At 42.4% G+C, this 15,307-nt stretch overlaps 1 protein-coding gene and 1 long non-coding RNA gene across 4 annotated transcripts in view; one reads left to right on the top strand and one right to left on the bottom strand.

Annotated features, from left to right (window-relative positions):
• LOC133652164 (uncharacterized) overlaps positions 1 to 3,231 on the bottom strand; it is a 43,786-nt gene extending 40,555 nt beyond the window's left edge. The window contains exon 1 of the long non-coding RNA XR_009826530.1: positions 2,588 to 3,231. This is a non-coding gene — a long non-coding RNA (uncharacterized LOC133652164). The remainder of the gene's footprint in view (positions 1 to 2,587) is intronic.
• The window catches only part of LOC133652160 (potassium voltage-gated channel subfamily C member 1-like), a 152,419-nt gene that overhangs the window by 86,593 nt on the left and 50,519 nt on the right, over positions 1 to 15,307 (top strand). The window lies entirely within an intron of this gene.

The raw sequence follows: 15,307 nt of genomic DNA, 5'->3' as shown, positions 1-15,307 counted from the left end.
ACAATAACTTCAAACATGGCCAATGACAATCTTTGTAAACAATGACTTCAAACATGGCCAATGACAATCTTTAGAAACAATAACTTCGAACATGGCCAATGACAATCTTTGTAAACAATGATTTCCAACATGGCCGCCAACAATCTTTGTAAACGATGACTTCAAACATGGCCGATGACAATCTTTGAAAAACAATAACTTCAAACATGGCCAATGACAATCTTTGTAAACAGTGACTTCAAACATGTACAATGACAATCTTTGTAAACAATGACTGCCAACATGCCCGCCAACAATCTTTGTAAACAATGACGTCCAACATGGCCGCCGACAATCTTTGTAAACAATGACTTCAAACATGGCTAATGACAATCTTTGTAAACAATGACTTCCAACATGGCCGCCGACACTCTTTGTAAACAATGATTTCCAACATGGCCGCTAACAATCTTTGTAAACAATGACTTCAAACATGGCCAATGACAATTTTTGTAAACAATGATTTCCAACATGGCCGCCAACAATCTTTGTAAACAATGACTTCGAACATGGCCAATGACAATCATTGTAAACAATAACTTCAAACATGGCCAATGACAATCTTTGTAAACAATGACTTCAAACATGGCCAATGACAATCTTTGGAAACAATAACTTCGAACATGGCCAATGACAATCTTTGTAAACAATGATTTCCAACATGGCCGCCAACAATCTTTGTAAACGATGACTTCAAACATGGCCAATGACAATCTTTGAAAAACAATAACTTCAAACATGGCGAATGACAATCTTTGTAAACAATGACTTCGAACATGGCCATTGACAATCTTTGTAAACAGTGACTTCAAACATGTACAATGACAATCTTTGTAAACAATGACTTCCAACATGCCCGCCAACAATCTTTGTAAACAATGACTTCCAACATGGCCGCCGACAATCTTTGTAAACAATGACTTCAAACATGGCTAATGACAAACTTTGTAAACAATGACTTCCAACATGGCCGCCGACACTCTTTGTAAACAATGATTTCCAACATGGCCGCCAACAATCTTTGTAAACAATGACTTCAAACATGGCCAATGACAATCTTTGTAAACAATGACTTCAAACATGGCCAACGACAATCTTTGTAAACAATGACTTCAAACATGGCCACCGACAATTTTTGTAAACAATAACTTCAAACATTGACAATGACAATCTTTGTAAACAATAACTTCAAACATGGCCGCCAACAATCTTTGTAAACAATAACTTCAAACATGGCCAATGACAATCATTGTAAACATTAACTTCGAACATGGCCAATGACAATCTTTGTAAACAATGACTTCAAACATGGCCAATGACAATCTTTGGAAACAACAACTTCAAACATGGCCAATGACAATCTTTGTAAACGATGATTTCCAACATGGCCGCCAACAATCTTTGTAAACGATGACTTCAAACATGGCCAATGACAATCTTTGAAAAACAATAACTTCAAACATGGCGAATGACAATCTTTGTAAACAACGATTTCAAACATGGCCAATGACAATCTTTGTAAACAGTGACTTCAAACATGTATAATGACAATCTTTGTAAACAATGACTTCCAACATGCCCGCCAACAATCTTTGTAAACAATGACTTCCAACATGGCCGCCGACAATCTTTGTAAACAATGACTTCAAACATGGCCAATGACAATCTTTGTAAACAATGACTTCCAACATGGCCGCCGACACTCTTTGTAAACAATGACTTCCAACATGGCCGCCAACAATCTTTGTAAACAATGACTTCAAACATGGCCAATGACAATTTTTGTAAACAATGATTTCCAACATGGCCGCCAACAATCTTTGTAAACAATGACTTCAAACATGGCCAATGACAATCTTTTGAAACAATGACTTCAAACATGGCCAACGACAATCTTTGTAAATAATGACTTCCAACATGGCCACCGGCAATCTTTGTAAACAATGACTTCAAACATGGCCACTGACAATCTTTGTAAACAATGACTGTCAAGTTCTTCAGGTTTTTTTCACAGCTGTGCCCAAACTTGAAAGGGCCAGTTGGACTCAAGAAGGACTCAAAGGGACAACTCGATCCTTTTTCCCTGTGATTTATTAGTAGAATAGTAGAATAGTTGAATAGTTGGGGTTGAATAGTAGATAGGGGAATAGTGGATAGTGGATAGGCAAATAGCGGATAGCTGATAACCTTAAACAAACAGAAAAAAAAAAACACATTAGTGTTTCATAAACATGCAACATAATACATGCTTTGCTTTTCTTTTAAATCAATCCAACCAAAATTAGTTTCCACTGATAGGGCCTAAGTTTAAGAATAAACTTAAACATGTCCAACAATATGAATGAGATTACATTTAAACAATCCATCCTAATTATAAGAACAAACTTAAACATCACTGATACTTTTTAAATTTACTTTCAGTCAACTTAAACAATTTTGTAAACATCAGTGAAATTATCTTTTTTAAACATTTCCCCCCAGTGAAATTAACTTCTTTAAACATTCTCCTTAGTACAAAACAAGCACTTCTTTCCCTTGGTTTCCTCACCAGTTGCGTCTTCCGAGTCCACACATGAGCTGTCTTCCTTCCTCTTAGCAGCATGTCAAAGGGGTGACTGACTGAAGAGCAAACATTTTGACCATGTGCTCTGAGCAGGTGGAGATGTTCAGCCCTCAGCTCTCACTGTTGCCCCTTCAGACCTGGAGTGTTCTCTACAACTAATTGGTGTTTGTGCTGCTCTGTACTTTGACTTGACACCTCCCACTTGACCTCTTGGTTTTTTAAACCCAAAGAGGTCACATCATCGTCTGTTCAGGCAAGTTTACCTTCAGTTTGCATGATGTAGTTCTTGTTCTTCAACTGGTATTAAAACAATGATCCGTCTGACGTCCCTGTGAAGAATGGTGGCCGGGATTTTACTTGAGTGCTGCTTTCGCTTCTTTTCAGCAGGTTTTGCAGAGGAGACTGGGTAGTTGGGAAAAGTCCTGATATTTTAGCTTACTTGAGGCTGAGCGTTTCGTCAGAGTTCGCCACTCTCTGACTGCTCTCCATACCCAGGCAATGACTCGGATCAGCTTGGTCAGGCTGCTGAATTTCTTTATGTCCAGGATTTGTACAGCAGAACCGGCAGGTGGTCTTCGGACTTGGATCTTGGACTCTTGTTCACAAGAACTGTGGTCATTTCTGACTTGAGTAGGTTTTGGAGTTTTTTCTGTAATAGATGGGACATCTTTGTGGTTTCTCTTTGCCTGTGCTCCGGTTACCACTGCTGTGAAGGACTTCATTTGAAGCTTGTCAATGCTCGCTTTGGCATTCGCAGCAACCTCTTTGGCTGACTTTGTCGGCCACTCATCCACAGGGTGTTTTAGAAACTCTGGTCCCTCCTGCCACACAGAATCCTTTTTAAGGTCCTCTGGTGATGCTCCTCTTGTTATGAGATCAGCGATATTCAGGTCTCCTGGAATCCATCTCCAATCTTCAATAGACGTGGACTTCTGGATCTCTCCAACTCTGTTTGCGAAGAAGGTCTGATATCCATAGCTCTCTCTTTGGATTGCTCCCAGAACAGTTTGACTGTCCAGCAGATTGAGCCAACATTCAATTTCCATCCGACTGTGTTTTTCAATATACCTTCTGAGCCGTGTAGCAAAGACAGCACCACAGATTTCAGCTTTCACTGCCTCTCCTTTCTGGTCGATGGGTGTGAGCTTTGCTTTGGACTCTGTCAGTCTGACTTGGATGCCTTCTTCCGTCTCCCATCTGAGGTACACCACAGCTCCATAGCTTCTGTCACTTCCATCAGAGAAGGTTATTCCCCAGGGTTTTCCAATCCGATTGGCTGGTGTGAGGCTTCTGTGGAAGGTGATTTGGCTGAGGCGCGTGTATTCCTCAAACAGTGAGATGGCTTCTTCTCTCAACTTTCCAGACAAAGGTTTGTCCCAGGTGTCTGTGGTCAGAGCTTTGCTTCCGGCTGCTTCTTGAAAAGCTTTCCTGACAAGAATGGCACCTTTCTGCTTAGCAGGTGTGACAAGACCTATTGGGTCGTACAGGCTAGCTACCTGGCTAAGCAGTTGTCTTCTTGTCAGTGGATCTGGAGTTTTTTCTCTCACCTCTCCCACCAGGAGATTTTGGCCCATTCTCATTTTCTTCTTTCTTCTTGAGAAATTGATGGAGGTCAAGAGGTAGAGTCTGTCTTTTCCAACGAGGTATCCAACACCAAGGGCTTTGTTTTCCTCTTCACTCATCTGATTTGGGAGAATGGGGATCCTGTCCGATGAGGATTTCGGCTCTCTTGGTACAGACTCCCGCCTCCCACTTTGGCCTGATCGGACCCAAGGCTTGAGAAAGAACCCGCCTGACTTTAGGATTTCCTCCACTCTTCTTGTGTTTTCCTCCAGCTGTTCCAGGTCATTATGGGATGTCAACAGATCGTCAACATACGCGTCCTCTTCCACGATCCTACATTCCTCTTTCAGGTGAGCGAACTTGGGCAGCTTGGCTGTCTCTCTCATGGCGAGTTGTGCGATGCACCCTGCTGGTCGATCACCGATGTTGACTCTGGTGATGGCATATTCCTCAATTTCTCCATCCTCAGTGTCTCTCCAGAGGAATCTGTGGAGGTGCATCTCCAGGTCTTCTAGCCACACAGATTTGTACATTTTTTTAATGTCACCAAGAGCAGCATGGACTCCTCTTCTGAACCTGAGTAGAACTGCTCGGATGGGATTGAGGACATCAGGCCCTTTCAGCAGGAGATCATTCATGCTGCGTCCTTGGAACCTCTGGCTACTGTTCCATACCAATCGCACAGGTGTTGTAACTGAATGCGGGTTTGGCGCCACCAAGTGGCTGACGTACCACACTGGTCCTTGCCAGCCAGCAATGGTCTCTTTGGTGAGTTTCTTTGCCGCTTTCCTTGCCACCATCTCATGGATTTGAGCTGTGTATGCCACTCGCCACTCTGGTTCTTTCTTGACCTGCTTCTCAGTTCGGAGGAAAGTGGCCTGAACTGCACTCCTGTTCTTGGGCAGCGAGGTTGGATCTTCAATCCAGGGATATTTCGTGTCCCAGTGTGGTTCGTCACTATGTGCATCTGCTTTGACATAGGTTAGGCCTTTCCTTATGATTTCCACCTCTTTTTCCTCTTTTATAGTCATTTCTTTTCCTCCTGGTTGACAGTTGCCGCACCGGCATCCCTCACACTTGGGTTCGCAGGCGGCTCCAATGCTGTCCCATTTCCACCAGTTTAAGAACTCTCTGCCAGCTGTCGTCATCTTGGTTTCAGCAATCTCCTGATATTTCACTGCTGTAGTTCTCATAGACCGGGCAAAGTGTGTTTTGGATCTATGCATAGCCACATCCACTTCTTCAAAGAGGTTTGGATGTGCTCCTCCAACAGTCATTCCTAATGGGCTTTCCCAAAGGACCAGGTCCCCAATTACCTTTACTCTTTGTGGAGCGAGTCTTCCTTCCCGGTGGCTGATAAGAAGCTCAATATGCTTTGGTCTTTTCAGATCCTTGAGGTTGATGTCTGGGAAGAACTTCCTGATTTGGTGAGGTTTGATTTCCTTGTGCACTTTGGCTATTTCATCCAAGCCATAGCATACAAGCTCGTGAGCTCTCTCTGTGCCTGTGGGCGTCTTCACTCTCACCTTGAGAAAATATCTTCTGGTCTTTATCGTCATGGTCATTCCTCCAACTCCTTGGACAACAAGGGTGACCTTTTCATTTCGCAGGTCGAGTCTTCTGGCAGCTCTGTGAGTGATGTAGTTGGTGTCCGATGCCAGGTCAATGAGGGTTCCAATTTTCTGTCCTGCATTGCTAGTTACTTCCAACAGCATCAGAATTACTGGTAACTCGCGTGTATTTGCATCCATCACTCCAGGTTGGATCTTTCCAGCACAGTAGGTCTTCACACCCACATTGGTGAAGGCCTTCCTGAAATTTTCAGCCATCTCTGGGGTGAGCTCAGAAATCAGCTTTTCTTGCTCCTCGGTGAGCGCTTGTCGTCTGACGTTGGGTCTTCCTCCTTTCCCAGGTTCTCTTCTTTTGGAGTCTTCCTTTAGGCAAAGAAAGAAGTGGTGGCCTGAAGAATTCCTGCAGTCCCTGTTCCTGCACAGGTAAGTATTCATACACTCATCATCCTCTTCATGACAATTTAGGCACCTTTTGCATGCTCCTAGCTTTTCCACAGCTTTCACTTTGTCGCCAGGCTTCAGTTCTTTGAACCGCTTGCAAAAGAAGAGTTTCTGCTGGTGCTTTTCATCTCCACAGACAACGCATCCGGCTTTCCCTGTGAATCTGGTAGAGGCAAACGTCTTTTCCATGTAAGTAGGTTTCTTCTCAGACCTTTCACTTACACCAAGCTGCTCTAGCCTCTCCAGGATTTCTTCTTGGGTCTTCAGGAATTTGAGGAGGCTGTCGAAGTGATTGTCTGCCGTCACTTTGTTTCCTGGGTTGACCATTAATGTAAGCCAGTCCCTCTTTATGTTGTCCGGCAGCTTACTCTCTATTGACCTGATCACCAGGGGGTTGTTGATGGCTCCGATGTTTCCCAGCACTGTCAGGTCATCCAGGGCCTTTTCCACCTTTTGGATTAAGTCAATCACTTTCCTTGGCTGGTTTGACTTTAAAACAGGAATCTTCTCCAGTTCTTCAACTATTTCTAAGGCAATTGTGGTTTTGTTGCCATACCTGTTTTCAAGCACTCTAAACATGTCTTCCGCATCATTGTATGTTGACAGGCGTAGTTCTCTACTTATCCGCTCATCAACACTGTCCAGGAGCTGAAACTTCTTTACTTCAATGGAGCCGGTCGGCTCTCCCTGTCTTTGCAGTTTCTCCCAGTCACTACGCCATCGATGGAAGTTCCTTTTGAATCCACAAAACCTGGGTAGACTGGTGAGTTTGATTCTCAGCACCGGCTGTGGAGTTGGTTGGAGCTGGGGTTCTCTTCCTCTTCTTCCTTCCTCTGCACTTCTTTGTGCCGTTAGGAATTCGGCCCTTCTGGCCTCGAGGACATTGCTGAGTGCCCTCAGGTCCTTAACTCTGCCTTCCAGCCTTGACCTTTGGTCATCTGGAATCCACCTTTCCCACTCAGTCATGCTTGTGATTGCATCTTTGACCAATGATTTTACTCCAATCCACTGCAGCTCATATCCGTCTCTGTTGATTGCAGTCACAGGCATTCCCCGGACATCTTCACTGGCGGTCCCTGCTTCATTTATTGCAGAGTTGACTTCGTCCTCACCATATCTGGACCAAAGGTTGTGCTGCACTTTTTTCCGGACTTTATCCAGTCTTGCTTCACACTCCTCTCTGTTTTTTTCTATTTCTTTTTGCTGCTGCATATGTAGTTCCACTTCATCACCTTCCTCAGACTTGGCCTCCATGTCCACCAGTAGGCCGGTCTCGTAGTCATCGTTTGCTTCACCGACATCCCTCGCCAGACTGGAAAGTTTGCAGTACTCCTCTTGTAGTTCCTGCTTTATCATGGTATCTGCAGCCCTGCTGAGGTAGTTGGCTTGCTTGGTGAAGACACTTTTGGCTACGGTCCTCTCTTGCTTCAGTTGCTTGACTGTTTTCCCAAGAGCTTCGCTTGCCATGGTGCAGTTTTAAGTCAAACCTCCCTTCGCGACAGCAGATTCTTTGACTTCAGGCCCTTAATCCTCGTCTTCACTGCCACGCTGGTGGTTATCAACTGTCAAGTTCTTCAGGTTTTTTTCACAGCTGTGCCCAAACTTGAAAGGGCCAGTTGGACTCAAGAAGGACTCAAAGGGACAACTCGATCCTTTTTCCTTGTGATTTATTAGTAGAATAGTAGAATAGTTGAATAGTTGGGGTTGAATAGTAGATAGGGGAATAGTGGATAGTGGCTAGGCAAATAGCGGATAGCTGATAACCTTAAACAAACAGAAAAAAAAAAAACACATTAGTGTTTCATAAACATGCAACATAATAGATGCTTTGCTTTTCTTTTAAATCAATCCAACCAAAATTAGTTTCCACTGATAGGGCCTAAGTTTAAGAATAAACTTAAACATTTCCAACAATATGAATGAGATTAAATTTAAACAATCCATCCTAATTATAAGAACAAACTTAAACATCACTGATACTTTTTAAATTTACTTTCAGTCAACTTAAACAATTTTGTAAACATCAGTGAAATTATCTTTTTTAAACATTTCCCCCCAGTGAAATTAACTTCTTTAAACATTCTCCTTAGTACAAAACAAGCACTTATTTCCCTTGGTTTCCTCACCAGTTGCGTCTTCCGAGTCCACACATGAGCTGTCTTCCTTCCTCTTAGCAGCATGTCAAAGGGGTGACTGACTGAAGAGCAAACATTTTGACCATGTGCTCTGAGCAGGTGGAGATGTTCAGCCCTCAGCTCTCACTGTTGCCCCTTCAGGCCTGGAGTGTGCTCTACAACTAAGTGGTGTTTGTGCTGCTCTGTACTTTGACTTGACCATGACTTCCAACATGGCCGCCCACAATCGTTGTAAACAATGACTTCAAACATGGCCAATAACATCATTGTAAACAATGATTTTCAACATGGCTGCCAACAATCTTTGTAAACAATGACTTCAAACATGGCCAATGGCAATCTTTGTAAACAATGACTTCAAACATGGCCGCTGACAATCTTTTTAAACAATTACTTTAAACATGGACACCGACAATCTTTGTAAACAATAACTTCAAACATGGCCACTGACAATCTTTTTAAACAATGACTTTAAACATGGCCACCAACAATCTTTGTAAAAAATGACTTCAAACATGGCCAATGATAATCTTTGTAAACAATGACTTCTAACATGGCCGCCGACAATCTTTGTAAACAATGAATTCAAACATGGCCAATGACAATCTTTGTAAACAATGACTTCCAACATGGCTGCCAACAATCTTTGTAAACAATGACTTCAAACATGGCCAACGACAATCTTTGTAAACAATGACTTCCAACATGGCCGCCAACAATCTTTGTAAACAATGACTTCAAACATAGCCACCGACAATCTTTGTATTTAATGACTTCAAACATGAAGCTGAGTGTGAAGCGACTTGGATGAGAATCAGCACCTCTAAGTCCGAGTCCATGGTTCTCGCCCGGAAAAGGGTGGAGTGCCATCTCCGGGTTGCGGAGGAGACCCTGCCCCAGGTGGAGGAGTTCAAGTACCTCTGAGTCTTGTTCACGATTGAGGGAAGAGTGGATCGTGAGATCGACAGGCGGATCGGTGCGGCCTCTTCAGTAATGCGGACGCTGTATTGATTCGTTGTGGTGAAGAAGGAGCTTAGCCGGAAGGCAAAGCTCTCAATTTACCGGTCGATCTACGTTCCCATCCTCACCTATGGTCATGAGCTTTGGGTTATGACCGAAAGGACAAGATCACGGGTACAAGCGGCCGAAATGAGCTTCCTCCGCCGGGTGGCGTGGCTCTCCCTTAGAGATAGGGTGAGAAGCGCTGCCATCCGGGGGAGCTCAAAGTAAAGCCGCTGCTCCTCCACATGGAGCGGAGCCAGATGAGGTGGTTTGGGCATCTGGTCAGGATGCCACCCGAACGCCTCCTTAGGGAGGTGTTTAGGGCACGTTCGACCGGTAGGAGGCCACGGGAAAGACCCAGGACACGTTGGGAAGACTATGTCTCCCGGCTGAACTGGGAACGCCTCGGGATCCCCCGGGAAGAGCTGGACGAAGTGGCTGGGGAGAGGGAAGTCTGGGCTTCCCTTCTTAGGCTGCTGCCCCCGCGACCCGGCCTCGGATAAGCGGAAGAAGATGGATGGATGGATGGACTTCAAACATGGCCAATGACAATCTTAGTAAACAATGATTTCCAACATGGCCGCCCGCCAACAATCTTTGTAAACAATGACTCCAAACATGGCCAATGACAATCTTTGTAAACAATGACTTCAATTATGGCCAACGACAATCTTTGTAAACAATGACTTCCAACATGGCCGCCGACAATCTTTGTAAACAATAACTTCAAACATGGCCAACAACAATCTTTGTAAACAATGACTTCAAACATGGCCAACGAAAATCTTTGTAAACAATTACTACCAACATGGCCGCTGAAAATCTTTTTAAACAATGACTTTAAACATGGCCACCGACAATCTTTGTAAACAATGACTTCAAACAAGGCCAATGACAATCTTTTAAACAATAACTTCCAACATGGCCAATGACAATCTTTGTAAACAATGACTTCCAACATGGCCGCCAACAATCTTTGTAAACAATGACTTCAAACATGGCCAACGACAATCTTTGTAAACAATGACTTCCAACATGGCCTCCGACAATATTTGTAAACAATGACTTCAAACATGGCCAATGACAATCTTTGTAAACCATGACTTCCAACATGGCCGCCGACAATCTTTGTAAACATTGATTTCCAACATGGCCGCCAACAATCTTTGTAAACAATGACTTCAAACATGGCCAATGACAATCTTTGTAAACAATGACTTCAAACATGGCCAACTACAATCTTTGTAAACAATGATTTCCAACATGGCCGCCAACAATCTTTGTAAACAATGACTTCAAACATGGCCAACGACAATCTTTGTAAACAATGACTTCTGTGTGGAGTTTGCATGTTCTCCCCGTGACTACGTGGGTTCCCTCCGGGTACTCCGGCTTCCTCTCACCTCCAAAGACATGCACCTGGGGATAGGTTGATTGGCAACACTAAATTGGCCCTAGTGTGTGAATGGGAGTGTGAATGTTGTCTGTCTATCTGTGTTGGCCCTGCGATGAGGTGGCGACTTGTCCAGGGTGTACCCCGCCTTCTGCCCGATTGTAGCTGAGATAGGCTCCAGCGCCCCCCGCGACCCCAAAGGGAATAAGCGGTAGAAAATGGATGGATGGATGGATGGACTTCCAACATGGCCGCTGAAAATCTTTTATAAACAATGACTTTAAACATGGCCACCGACAATCTTTGTAAACAATGACTTCAAACAAGGCCAATGACAATCTTTGTAAACAATGACTTCCAACATGGCCAATGACAATCTTTGTAAACAATGACTTCCAACATGGCCGCCAACAATCTTTGTAAACAATAACTTTAAACATGGCCAATGACAATCTTGGTAAACAATGACTTCCAACATGGCCAATGACAATCTTTGTAAACAATGACTTCCAACATGGCCGCCAACAATCTTTGTAAACAATGACTTCAAACATGGCCATGATTATCTTTGTAAACAATGACTTACAACATGGCCACCTACAATCTTTGTAAACAATGACTTCAAACATGGCCAATGACAATCTTTGTAAACAATGACGTCCAACATGGCCAATGACAATCTTTGTAAACAATGACTTCCAACATGGCCGCCAACAATCTTTGTAAACAATGACTTCAAACATGTCCAATGACAATCTTTGTAAACAATGACTTCCAACATGGCCACTGACAATATTTGTAAACCATGACTTCCAACATGGCCGCCAACAATCTTTGTAAACAATGACTTCCAACATGGCCACTGACAATCTTTGTAAACCATGACTTCCAACATGGCCGCCGACAATCTTTGTAAACAATGACTTCCAACATGGCCAATGACAATGTTTGTAAACAATGACTTCCAACATGGCCGCCAACAATCTTTGTAAACAATGACTTCAAACATGGCCAATGACAATCTTTGTAAACAATGACTTCCAACATGGCCACCGACAATCTTTGTAAACAATGATTTCCAACATGGCCGCCAACAATCTTTGTAAACAATGACTTCAAACATGGCCATGATAATCTTTGTAAACAATGACTTCCAACATGGCCACCGACAATCTTTGTAAACAATGACTTCAAACATGGCCAATGACAATCTTTGTAAACAATGACGTCCAACATGGCCGCCAACAATCTTTGTAAACAATGACTTCAAACATGGCCAATGACAATCTTTGTAAACAATGACTTCCAACATGGCCACTGACATTCTTTGTAAACCATGACTTCCAACATGGCTACCAACAATCTTTGTAAACAATGACTTCCAACATGGCCACTGACAATCTTTGTAAACCATGACTTCCAACATGGCCGCCGACAATCTTTGTCAACAATGACTTCCAACATGGCCAATGACAATGTTTGTAAACAATGACTTCCAACATGGCCGCCACCAATCTTTGTAAACAATGACTTCAAACATGGCCAATGACAATCTTTGTAAACAATGATTTCCAACATGGCCGCCAATAATCTTTGTAAACAATGACTTCCAATATGGCCGCTGACAATCTTTGTAAACAATAACTTTAAACATGGCAGCTGACGATCTTTTTAAACAATGACTTTAAACATGGCCACCGACTTTCTTTGTAAACAATGACTTCAAACATGGCCAATGACAATCTTTGTAAACACGCAACAACAAACACGCAACAACCAACGCACAACAACAAACACACAACAACTAACCCACAACAACAAACACACAACAATAAACACACAACAAACGCACAACAATTAACCGACAACAACAAACATACAACAACAAACGCACAATACACAACAACCAATGCACAACAACCAACGTACAACAACCAACGTACAACAACCAACACACAACAACTAACTTACAATAACTAACACACAACTATCACACAACAAAATTGACTTAACAAAAAAAGTGCAACAACAAACACATAACAATAAATGCACAACAAACACACAACAACAAAAGCACAACAACCAACGCACAACACCCCCTCCCCCCTACCGCCTCCATATCCCACAACCCGGATTGTAAATAATGTAGATAATTTATTGTATATACTCTGATGATTATCTTGTGTGATGACTGTATTATGAAAATAGTATATATCTGTATCATGAATCAATTTAAGTGGACCCCGACTTAAACAAGTTGAAAAACTTATTCGGGTGTTATACTATTTAGTGGTCAATTGTACGGAATATGTACTTCACTGTGCAATCTACTAATAAAAGTTTCAATCAATCAGAAAAACAACAACAAACCAACAACAAACCAACGCACAACAACTAACACACAACAAAATACACGCAACAAAAAAAGCGCAACAACAAACACACAACTACAAACATACAACAACAAATACACATTAACAAACCCACAATACACAACAACAAACACACAACAACAAACACACAATACATAACAACAAACACACAACAACAAACCCACAACACAAACCCACAACAACAAACCCACAACACAAACCCACAACAACCAACACACAACAAAAAACGCACAACAACCATTACACAACAATATACGCACAACAAACACACAACAACTAACCCACAACAACAAACACACATTACACAACAACAAACACACAACAACAACAATCCCAAAACCAAAAACACACGACAAAAAACACGCAACAACAAACGCGCAACAACAAATGCACAACAACCATAACACAACAACAAACACACAACAATAAACACACAACAAACACACAACAATCAACCGACAACAAACATACAAAAACAAATGCACTACAACAAATGTACAACAACAAACACACAATACACAACAACAAACACACAACAACAAACCCACAACAACCAACACACAACAACAAATATGCAACAACAAGGAATTTAACCATGTTACCAGGAAGTTAGCTGGGTTACAAGGAAGTTGACCAGGTGACTAAGAAGTTAACCAGATTACCAGGAATTTAAAAAAGTTACTCGGAATTTAACCAGACTACCAGGAATGTAACCAGGCTACTAAGTTAAGTTAACCAAGTTAACCAAACACACAATACACAACAACAAACACACAACAACCAACACACAACCAGGAATGAAACCAGGTGACCAGGAAGTTAACCAGATTACTAGAAAGTTAACCAGGATACCAGCAATTTAACCAGGTTACCAGGAAGTTAACCAGGGTCCCCAATTATGTAAGCGGGTTGCCAGCAAGTTATTCAGGTCACCAGGATTTTAAGCAGCTTAGTAAGAAGTTAACTAGGAGGTTAGGAGATTAACAAGGTTACCTGGAATGTAATTGTGTTAAGGAAGTTAACCAGGTTACCAATAATTTAACTGGGTTACCAGGAAGTTAACCATGTTACCAGAAAGTTAACCAGGTTATCAATAGTTTAACTAGTTTACTAAAGTGTTAACCAGACTACCAATAAATTACCAGGAATTTACACGGATTACCGGGAAATTAAACAGTTACCGGTAAGTTAACCGGATTACCAGGAAGTTAACTGGGGATCAGCAGGGGGTCAAAACTGTTATATTTCCAATGCATGTGAAATAAACATCTTGAATACAAATCTGTGTTTTTAATGTTGAAATGTTTTTATAGAAGGAGACTCTTTGAATTAAGATGTATTCTCTCGGACCCAAGTCCTGACCAGGTTTTTGTCAATCATGATCTCAAAAATGAAATGTTCCAAAGCCTAAAAATAACCTTGACCTGGAAGTTTTGGGACGGTCTTGCTTGACAAGTCTTCAACATTTCCTGGAAGTCAGGAAGTGCTTTGGGATTGGCAGACCGGGGTGGTGGACTCCCCCTTTGAAGAGGTTACTAGAGGGTTTGGTCTACTTCAGGGGGAAAGTATTTTCCACTAAGGAGTACTTGAATGGTAGTAGAACCTCAGCTCATCAGGGAACACTGCACCAGTTGTACATCTTGGCAAGGGTCCACATGTACTTTGTGGACTTAGACAATACATTGGACCATGTCCTTCGCTGTGTCCTGTGACAATGCTCCAGGATCATGTGTTTCATTGAATGTTACTACGTGGCATTCAGTTCTTGGACAACCACAGCACAACTCTGGTTCACACTGTCAGCAATAACTCAGATCTGTTCTCTGCAAACGTTGACCAAGACTGTCCTTTGTCAGCGCTTCTGGTCTTCATTTTCATGGACATAATTTCAAGGTGTTTAAGGTGTCCAGTTTGGGAACTTTAAGGTATCTGATGTGGTCCTGATCACCTCATCAAACTGTGACCTTTAGTGTTGGTTGGATCAATACTCAGTTTAGTGTAAAACCTCTGAAACCTCTGGGATAAGACTCAGCACATTCAAATCTGATGTCAGGCTCCTCAGTCGGAAAAGGGTGGATTGCAGGCTTCAAGTTGGGAGAGAGGTCTAGTCCCAGGTTGAGGACTTCAAGTATTTAAACTCCTGTTTACAACTAAGGAAAGGCATGAGTGCAATCTCGACAAGCGGATCAGTGCAGTATCTTCAGTAA

This window comes from Entelurus aequoreus, linkage group LG06, assembly GCF_033978785.1.
Source record: "Entelurus aequoreus isolate RoL-2023_Sb linkage group LG06, RoL_Eaeq_v1.1, whole genome shotgun sequence".
NCBI lineage: Eukaryota > Metazoa > Chordata > Actinopteri > Syngnathiformes > Syngnathidae > Entelurus > Entelurus aequoreus.
The sequence above is the reverse complement of the archived record's forward strand: the minus strand, read 5'-3'. Positions and strand labels throughout refer to the sequence as shown.